The sequence below is a fragment of the Panthera uncia genome, chromosome X (assembly GCF_023721935.1).
Source record: "Panthera uncia isolate 11264 chromosome X, Puncia_PCG_1.0, whole genome shotgun sequence".
Taxonomy (NCBI): domain Eukaryota; kingdom Metazoa; phylum Chordata; class Mammalia; order Carnivora; family Felidae; genus Panthera; species Panthera uncia.
In genome coordinates, this window is record NC_064817.1 from 90,286,241 (window position 1) to 90,294,279 (window position 8,039).

The following is an 8,039-nucleotide window of genomic DNA, read 5'->3' on the forward strand; positions in this document are numbered from 1 at the left end:
ACACTTTAGCGGATGATTCCACCCAGTCCCAGGGCCAAAATAATCTTTATATACCGACAAGTTTCAAATTAAAGCTCTGTCTCAACACCTATGTTCTGATCGTCAGAACTTCTCTTGATAACTCTCAAGCACCTCAAATTCTACAAAATCTGTACAGATTCTGTAAAAATCCGAAGTGAAGATCTTCTTCCTCACATCTGTCTCTCTTATCTCAGGTAATGTCACCAACATCCTCCTGTTGAGTTGCACAAGCCAGACACCTGGTATTCATTCTTGATTCCTTCCTCTCCTAAATTATTCCACATACACACAAATATACTTCCATTCATTTCAATTTTCACAAAAATAAAATCATGGAATTATTATAACCATTACACCTCCTTTAAAGGTTTGTTAAATGGCATTTTGAAAAAAACTTAGGACATCATGTGGCAGGTTGAAAAAAATACCCTAAAAGCGTCTCTTAAGTGAAGCACTACTGACCTTTTAGGGGGCATGACGATTTGTTGTGTGAGGCTATCCTGGGTGTTATAGGATATTTAGCAGCATCCCTGGCATCTATCCATAAGATGCCATTAATACCATCTGATCATGGCAGCCAAAAAATGTCCCCTGGGGTTCAAACCCCCCTACCCGTGTTGAGAACCACTGCTACCTCATCAGAGAAGTTCACTTTGCTTACATTAATTCATTATACTTATTTGGTTAAAAACATAAGAATATTATTTATCTGTGTCAGGGAGAACATCGATAGTGTACCTTCACCCACCATGTATCATTTAGCATGTGATCTGCCCTCATGAGAAGAACAGCCTCCTATCAATGCTCAACTTCCCTACTCTGAAGAATGAGACCCATTTACTTAGCAACACAGTAGATTCCTATTTGGAATATTAACATACATGTATTAATATATGTTTGTGTGTGTATAAACACGTACTCACCTAATGTAAAATTTTATAATAGGCAAAAGAAAACATTAGTTATGATTATTTGAGGATTAATTTGGAAACTTCTTCCTACAACCGTAAGATTCTGAATGACTAAATAAAAGGATAGACAGAATGACTAGAAACCAAAATCTGAACTTGAAACAGAAGTTTCTCAATATCCTGGCTTACTTCCTCTGGATACCCAAGCATCATGGAGGACAAATGAATTCATTATTTCTTTAGTTTAGGATGTTTCTTTTACATTTAGGGTTCTACCTCTTGCTCTTGTAACTTCAGAATCCCAGGAGTTGAAAATTACTGTTTACAATTAATTTTAAATCCTAAAAACAAACTTTGCCTAGTTCATTATTCTGTGTAAGTATTATATACCCATAAATAATACAGTGGTCCTAGAGATAGATGATGGAAGCTTCAATTAAGATTGCAAGAATAAGGATAAGAAAATTAGGTAGAATTTGAAATATATCTTGGCATTAGTACTTAACAGGGATTGGGCAAGTGATTGTCTATGTGGGATACATAAGAGGCAAGAATCAAGGATGGCATATCCAGGACTCTGGCCTAAGCAACTAAAAATGATGCTACTTAATAAAAGACGTGGGGGTAGAACAGGATTTTTGGTTTTCTGCTGGTGGAAGTTTTATTTTGTTTTTTGATGCAGAGGTTAGAATCGAAGATTCTATTTCATATTTGTATAATGTGAGATATCTGAAAGATCCAATGGAGGAGTTAGTCAGATGATTATAGATCTCAGAAATGAGGTCTGGGATGGATATATAAAACTGAAAGTGGTGGGAACGTGGTCAGTACTATAAAATCATAGAAATGGAAGACATCACCAAACATCAGAGTATTGAGTTGGAAAAAGCTCAAGAATGGGCCATCAGGATAGCCAATATTTACAGGCTGAGTAGAGGGGGGGGAAAGCAAGCAGAGAAGACTAAAAATAATGGTCAAGAGAAAGAGTGCTCTAAAAAGTGCCAGGAAAAAAATATCAAAATTACTATTTGTTCAGCTACAAGGTAAAAGCTATCATAATCCTATTCTTGATTTGTTTTATCAGCAGACAAGCTAACCGTTGGTCTGATGCGTAACTGTAGCCCCAAACATAAGAGAAATAAAATGAGTGTACATTTATTTCCTGACAATATAAAAAAGCCAAAATATCAGTATTAATAAAAACAATGATTTTAATAAAATAATTTAAATACTATGAACACATTATTTTAATAAGTTACATATTATTGTGTGAGGCTTTATGTTCTTTCCCCTCTAAAAAAAAAAGATTATTTAGTTAAATTACCAAGTAATATTAAGAGTTCCCTTAGGGAATTTAATTAAATTTGCAATAATAACCTATTTTCTGGATGAGCTAATATACTTGCTTAGTAAACACCACTTAAAATTACAATTAATTATTCTAATTTAATTGAGTGAAATCAAATAAAGCATAATAAACTCAAAATTAAAACTCAAGCCATTATCAAGCCCTTAATTAAGAATGTCTTGTTCTAGGGTTTTTCAGATTTTAAATCTCTATAAACATCCTTTCTAGGAATTCGGTAAACAGAATAACAATGTCAAAAGAAAAAAATACAACCAAGGAAAGAAAGATAGGGAATAACACAAAACAATCTGTATCTCAATTTCTTGAAATATCACACACTAACAGCAGCTCACATTTTCCTTCAAAAAAGTACAAATGGACTTTTAGATAGATACAATGGATAAAATTCTAACTTCTAAATTTTTCATCTTGCGACGTACAATGAAAACATAAAGGAATTTTTACAACATTCAAAATCATTTAATTAACACGTACAGTTGGGCACCTAGACTAACATGACTGGTAACGATCATACTCAAGAAACACATGCAGAATTGGTATCGTGTTTAATACGGTTCCATCCAAAGACGAGAAAACAAACTGTTAATTTATTCCTTATGGGGACGTTCATCTCACAACAGCCTTAAAGCCTGCCCTCTTTGGGGGTAAACGGGACTTGGGAAAAGATAATTATAAAGATGTTCGTGCTTTCCCCCCCACCCTCCACACACAAAAGAAAACTAAAATTCGTTCCGTATCTTCCTGAAGTGAGTTGAATGGTGGCCCTCCAAGACACCAGGCCCTAATTGCTGTGAACGCTTACGCGGTAACATTGTGCAGATATAATTAAGAGTCTTGCACTGAGGAGACTAACCTGGATTGTCCAGGTGGGCCCTAACTTCCCCCACAGGCATCCTGATAGGAGGAAGGCACGGGGAGGTTGGACACACACATAAGAGGAGAAAGCCGTGGGAAGATGGAGAGAGACATTGGAGCGATGCAGCCAAAGAATGCCAGCAGCCGCCAGAAGCTGCAAGAGGCAAGGAAAGAATTCTCCTGTAGAGCCTCTGGAGGGCGAACAGCACTGCTGAAATCTTGATTTTAGCCCCATAAGACTCATTTCCTATTCTGGCCTCCAGAACTGTAAAAAAAAATAAGCTTCTGCCGTTTTTAAACCACCAAGTTCGTGGTAATTTGTTACAGCAGACACAGGAAACTAACACACTCCTCATCAAAATAGTTTATCAGAAGTAATGAGAGAATGCCTGCAATTTTTCTTTTTTAAATGAAATAGCTGCACATTTTTTCTTCCTTAAGCAGGAAGGTGATATCTCAGTTAATTAGTGTCCTTGGAGATAAGCACCTTTATAACCACTGAATTATTTTTCTTTTGTCTTGGTTTTAATCATAAATCATTACCAAGCAGTATTGGCAACAACTCAACAGCAGACAGACTGCTGTGTACTGTTTCCTGCCTTCCTTCAAACCTCTCCCAGTAAAACTGCGAGGAGCCTTTTAGAGATGTTAATAGGTCATTTTACATAATCTGATCTAAATTATGTCCTGTATCACTCTTGGGCTTCAGAGGTCAAGGAAGCCAGGGGAAGGAAGGAAAGGAGTCAGATGGAATGGAAATCTGTTTGCTGTCCCCCAAGCTGCAGCCACAAGAGCCACAGATGGGTCCATATGCCAGCCAGTGCCATTCCTGGCCCACTGGCTGGCATTTCTGCCAAGGTATAGAAAACGGCTTTCAGAAATTATACTATTATACCATAGTAATTATACTAATTATAGTTTAATCTTATTCCATGTACAAGAGTGTACGGTTTTTGTCACAAATTGTTGAAATTTAAACGAAGATGCATGAGTCTTCTTTAGGTGATATTTAATAATATAGATTACTATAGCCCCTCTTATTAAAAGAATCCTAGATAATATCTGAAAATCTGACACATTTCTACCTCTGGGAAAAATAATCTAATAATGAAGCATGTTGTTGGAACACACCCTCATCATTAACAGAGATATCATCATAGAATTTTCTGCTTAAAGAAACATGAGGAGGGCACCTGGCTGGCTCGGTCAGCAGAGCATGTGACTCTTGATCTCGGGAGTCATAGGTTTGAGCCCCACGTTGGGGGCAGAGTTTACGTAATAAAAAAAATTTTTTTTAAAGAAACATGAGGATTAAGTGGAGAAATAATTTGAAATGAGAACTCAAAATTCACACCAACAATAACCTAAGTGGAACTGGGGTGACTATTTCTCTCTCTCTGTCTCTCTCTGTCTCTCTCTGTCTCTGTCTCTCTCTCTCTGACACACACACACACACCCTGCATATGCTAGATGAGAATACTAGAGGCCTTGCATAATTATGTTTAATCCTCATAACAGCCTTGTGAGGTAGCTATCATTCCACATTATATGTATGAATCAAAAACAGATTGAATGGCATGCCCAATGTTAAAAAACTAGTAATAACCGACAGCACCAGGGTTCCAAACTCAGATGGGACTTCAAAGCCCACATTCTATGTGTGGATTTCCACTCCTTCAACACACTATTATGACCTCATGTCCCAGATTTCAAATATTCTGTTCCACTGGAATCAGAAAGCAGGGTCAGAGAAATTCTCAATCTCCTAGCCACATTCATAGGTTAGGTTACTTCTTGCAATAGGAAGCAGTATGTAAATCTTAGTTCAAGTCCAATTTTTAATTAAGAAAATAATGAACACCTTTATAAAGCTCTCAGCTGTTCCTAATTTACCAATTCAGAAGTGTTTGGTCTGAGCCAACACATAGCTTTCTTGGCTCCTTGAAGAGTGGACTCTACTTAATTTTTCAGTATTTTTAACCAATCCAATGAACAAGGATTAAAGAAAATGAAACAAGTTTCTTCAAAAGGTAAGTAACATCTTATAGGCAAAACCAGTCGGCTGAGTACCTGTCAAAAACTCTGAAGAATCTGAGGCTTTATCCTACTTGCAAGTCAACGAGTTAGCCTAACATAGTTGTAAGGATGCTGGATGAAGGTAGGAGGTTCCTGTGAGACAAAGGACTTTATTACTCACAGGTGGCAGAAGCAGCATATTTTTATCAGTTCTCCTTGCCTCCCAAATCCGACCAGGGCAACACAGATAAGTACAGATGAATGCTTACCCACATAGTATATCGTGTTATAGGAGAGGAACTCTGAGCTGGGAGAACCCAAATCTTTTATAATAGACAGTAAGCATGCATGCACTTTGTTCAAAGGGAGGCATTATCTTCATACTAGACATTAAGCACAACTGTCCTTTGCTCTGCAGAGAGAAACTATCTCATTTTTCCAAAAGACAGTCCTGAACAAAGAGCAATTAGTGCCTCATTCACAAGCTGTGCAGAAACATGAAGCCCATGGAAAATTATCTCCCAATAGTACCATGTACATTCCTTATCAAGCAGGGATTTGAAGTTGCAGCCTCACCACAGAGACTATACAAGGTAAAACTATTACCTTAATTCTCAAGTTCGCGGTCGTCCTGCACTTACTGCCTGTGATAGAGGCAGGCAAATCCTGATCCTCACCTTCTAAGCCCCATTCTCTTTATTTCCTGGGCAGCATTCTGACTGGACTCATTTATTCAAACAGAATTCTCTTAAGCACTATGAATTAGGCACTAGGTGTTAAGGTAGGTAAAAAGCCCAGTCAGACACCAACCCTAAGTAATCCCAATTATTGTTTCACTCTAGCACCAAATGTAATCTACTTAGATAATAACTCACTGAAAGAAGCTATGCAAAAAGAATCACACCCACTTAGTTCTACTCAAATTGTAATTTTTATAAAGCTGTTGTGGTGAGCCCAGTACTATATCATTCGTGGAGTATATCTCAAAGTTCACACAAAGACTGACAGCATGAAAAGGGAAAGGTAGCCACTATTTAGCAGCTGAGCACTAAACTGGATCTGAATGTTCTGATTCTACTGATTACTACCTATAAAACATCGCCAAAGTCACTTATTTACTATTCCTCACTCACTCAGAGATACTGGAAAGGAGTGAATCTTCTATGAAAAACCTAAAATCCCAAGAAACAATAGAAATGAAGGGAAAATTACCAACTTGCGCTTAGTGACATATACATATATATATATATATGTATATATATGCTAATAAAGATACAAAATAAAATGATAGGAATTGATCATTATATTCAGTTCTTATGACATGGAAAATATGTACCAGAATTCTATGTCTTTAGGGTGTGGATAAAAATCAACCAGGGGCGCCTGGGTGGCGCAGTCAGTTAAGCGTCCGACTTCAGCCAGGTCACGATCTCACGGTCCGTGAGTTCGAGCCCCGCGTCAGGCTCTGGGCTGATGGCTCGGAGCCTGGAGCCTGTTTCCGATTCTGTGTCTCCCTCTCTCTCTGCCCCTCCCCCGTTCATGCTCTGTCTCTCTCTGTCTCAAAAATAAATAAAAAACGTTGAAAAAAAAAATTAAAAAAAAAAAAAATCAACCAACCCAAAAGCATGTATCCTAATATGAAAATTTTAAAATGAAATTTTCTGTGCCCTTTGGTAACTGATATTACTCAAATGTAAGCAGTTACAGTATGTAAAATCTCATTAATATGCTCTCAAATATGAATGCTTCCTTACCTCTTTTTCCATCTAGAAGAAATGTCAGGACTAAAAACAAAAGCAACAAGAAACCAGGAGGCATCACAGCTGTCTGTTGATGCAAGAATGGAGAGTGTCTTTGAAGTATCAGAGACTCTGATGTTGGAGCCTGATGGGAAATGACAACCCCGTGGCTCTGGCATCTGCTTTCAACAGATGCCCTCTGCAAAGACAGGTGATTTCTTGATTCAGTATTCCCTAGAAGGGTGTTGGGCTGTCATTCGGGACAAGATAATGGAAAGTCCATCTAAAACTCTGAAGCCTTGTTGAATGAGTAAGACGTATGGGTAACAGAATTTCTAAGCTCCGTGGTGAGTTAAATTGCTAACCGTAAGTACAGTGGAGAGAAAAAAAAAAAAGGGTCAAGTAGATATGTGAAAAAAAACGAAGGAAAAATGCTTTAAAGCCAACAATTACGAGAAACAATAACAGGCAGACCTCACTGGCCTACAGCAACCAACACTGGAAAGCTCTTTTTGAGCACAGGCACTTTGAGAAGTAAGGGTGCAAACAAAAACAGATGCTACAAGGAGAAACCACAGCTGCTAACCAGAGGGTAGATTACATGCATGCTCAGTGAGAAAAGGACTGTGAGTCATACAACTATTAGGCCACGTGGAAGTATGAGACTTTATTTAAAAAAAAAAAAAAAAAAAAGGGAGGGGGCAGCTCCATGCAGTTATCTGTAGGAAATCCTGCAAAGTGTTTTAGTTTCGCCAAGAAATAACGACTAATTAACCGTGCAATGACACTCCAACATCAAAGTAATGTTTAAAAATGACACTATACTTCAAACCTTATGAAGACTTATTCTACTGTAAATTTGGCATTATGAATCTATGCAGTATTATTTATTAAATGGTTCTTGGAAAACCTTTATTTTCAAAAGACAAATGTTATAGCCTCATCATATAACTTTTACTAAAATAAATTCCAGATGGAGGAAAAAGATAAAAATGAACCAGAAAAAAAACCAGAAAAACACTGTAGTGAATAGTCACTATTAGAATGGGGAAGGACTTTCAAAGCATTAAATAAGGGAATAATTCAAAAATGAAAAGATTTCTAGATTTAGTGACATAACAAGAAAGG

At 37.3% G+C, this 8,039-nt stretch overlaps 1 protein-coding gene across 2 annotated transcripts in view; it reads right to left on the minus strand.

Moving 5' to 3' along the window:
- Positions 1-8,039, minus strand: part of LRCH2 (leucine rich repeats and calponin homology domain containing 2) — a 100,141-nt gene that overhangs the window by 69,601 nt on the left and 22,501 nt on the right. The window lies entirely within an intron of this gene.